We start from the raw sequence: 2500 nt of genomic DNA on the forward strand, positions 1-2500 counted from the left end.
CAGTGTTTAGAGCACTGGACTGTGTGTGTCTGTGTACTCACACACACACACATATATATTTGGCTGCCGCGATGGTCCAGTGGTTAGAGCACTGGACTCCGACCCTTGTGTTCCCGAGTTCAATTCCCCGTCGCGGCGGTCGTAAATATGCCTGCTCTCTGACTGCTGGCTCGAGCCCGAGAAAGCGACATATCGTCTTGAGAAGTCAAACGCAGGTGTCGTAGAGGAAATCGCAGAAGATCGGCGATCGAATATATATATATATATATATATATATATGTGTGTGTGTGTGTGTGTGTGTGTGTGTGTGTGTGTATGTGTGTGTGTGTGTGTGTGTGTGTGTGTGTGTGTGTGTGTGTGTGTGTGTGTGTGTGTGTATGTGTGTATGTGTATACGTATATGTGTATATGAACACGCAGACACAAATACATACATATATATATATATACATATATATATATATATACATATATACACATACACACACACACACACACACACACACACACACACACACACACACACATATATATATATATATATATATATATATATATATATGTGTGTGTGTGTGTGTGTGTGTGTGTATATATACACATATACATGCATATGTATGTATATATATGTATATATATATATATTTGTGTGTGTGTATACATATACATACATACATACACACACACACACACACACACACACACACACACACACACATATATATATATATATATATATATATATGTATATATATGTGTGTGTGTGTTAAAAGGAATAGGATGTACAGACTTTGAATCAGCTGTGTGTCATACGTTTATACGTACACACATTACTACCTGTAGATGACGAAGCCCAAATTATTTGAGAAAAATATCAGAATATGATATTCTCATTCACTATGCAAGCTTTATGAACGATAAATCCAGAAACCGCAAGGAAACTGAGCATTTACGAGTACTTGCCGTCGTTCTAGCTTAGGGATGAGTAATCCTCTCAGGGACGGCTTGCCCAGAATACCTAATGAGGGTGAAGATTGCTATCTCGTATACCATTGGCGTATTTGGCAACGTCACAGGGAGGTCAATGGACATCAGGGACTACGTTCGGATGTGCACATGAACAATAAGGAAATATTTGTTTCATTTCTATTTAATTTTCACGCGTTTGCATATCAATTTCACCGGCATTAAGAAAGAGAATTGAACGATTAGTGATAAGGGAGAAATACGAGAGTTTTGAAGACCGCTTGTGGTGTGACTCAGTATATTTTGCGAAGTGACTCGGCATATGTTAGCGAGGAAGAGGATGATGTGTATTTCATCCCATGATGAAGTTTGGTACTTTAACGAGGAGCATATGCTCTCTCGTTTATAACTTAATATAAGGACTATCGTGTATACTCTTCCACATTTTATTTCTGGACGCAATATATGTACAGCCCTAAGATACTAATAGAGAATTATCTTTCTATCTGGTCAAAGTTTAGGCAACCTTTTCTTTTATATACATTACTAAAATATATTGATATGAAAACATTCAAAGATACAAATATTCCACAGAATGCTCACTGTCGGTCAACTTGTTTACTATGTCTACCTCGTGTGTAATAGTTCTATTTAAGTTTGATACGCAGCTGTCAGTGAAAGACTCGCGTCTCTAAAATCAGAATATAACATGCAATCATATATAATTTGTTCTAAGAAGGTCGTACAATGTGAATCGGATAGAAAATGTGAAATAGAGACGGTCGTGTACTCTCAATCTGGTGTATATCAGTTCTTGGAAGTATACAGCATATGGCAGTGAACGGGGGAATACTTACGTTGTACCAAAGGGTTAAGGCAGGTAAGAGTAAATGTAATGAGGGGGCCTGGCGTCTAGCCAACCGCTCCCATGCCTCAGTCACAGCTAGGCACTTGACTGGAGCACGCGCAACGTTGCTGCGGGAGTTGGAAGGGCAATGTGAGCAGTTGTCAAAGTTACGGACTTATAAAGGTGGTTCTCTTCTTTGGAAATCTGTTGCATCCGATGATGAGCGAGGAAAAGTAAGTTCATGAATGTTTCTTTTTGATTTACTTCCGTATAAGATGATCGTTGCAGGATTCCTCCAAGCACGAGAAGCAACGGAATATAAGTAGGAATGTCAGCTTCCTCCGTGTCGACAGAGGGTAAAGTTTAACAGAACCGTATTATCAGTAGCATATGAATCCGCATTATCCATCTTATCTCCAAATATGTGGCTGAACGTTTGTGAAACCTGTTTACATCTTATAGATTTGATATTCAACTCACATTGACCTCCGCTGCCCTTGGTGCTTGATCAAGGCCTCGCTTTCCAGCCAAATCTTTCGGAACAGCAATGTGGCGATGAAAGAAAATCATGATAATGGAAATTAATATGACGAAGAGTGAATAAGTAGAGCACATAAGCTGAAGTATACCGTTAGTAGATCCCCTATGTCAACAAAGGCTTTTTGAACTCCGCCGGGGTCAGCAGAGCGTA

General features: G+C 39.2%; 1 protein-coding gene across 1 annotated transcript in view; it reads left to right on the forward strand.

Moving 5' to 3' along the window:
• The first annotated feature begins 1885 nt into the window (after positions 1-1885).
• LOC125031848 (UDP-glucuronosyltransferase 2A3-like) overlaps positions 1886-2500 on the forward strand; it is a 12885-nt gene continuing 12270 nt past the window's right edge. Inside the window, exon 1 of the mRNA XM_047622824.1 lies at positions 1886-2042. The gene's annotated coding sequence lies outside the window, so the exon portion shown is untranslated. The remainder of the gene's footprint in view (positions 2043-2500) is intronic.

The sequence above is a fragment of the Penaeus chinensis genome, chromosome 13, assembly GCF_019202785.1.
Source record: "Penaeus chinensis breed Huanghai No. 1 chromosome 13, ASM1920278v2, whole genome shotgun sequence".
Taxonomy (NCBI): Eukaryota; Metazoa; Arthropoda; class Malacostraca; order Decapoda; family Penaeidae; genus Penaeus; species Penaeus chinensis.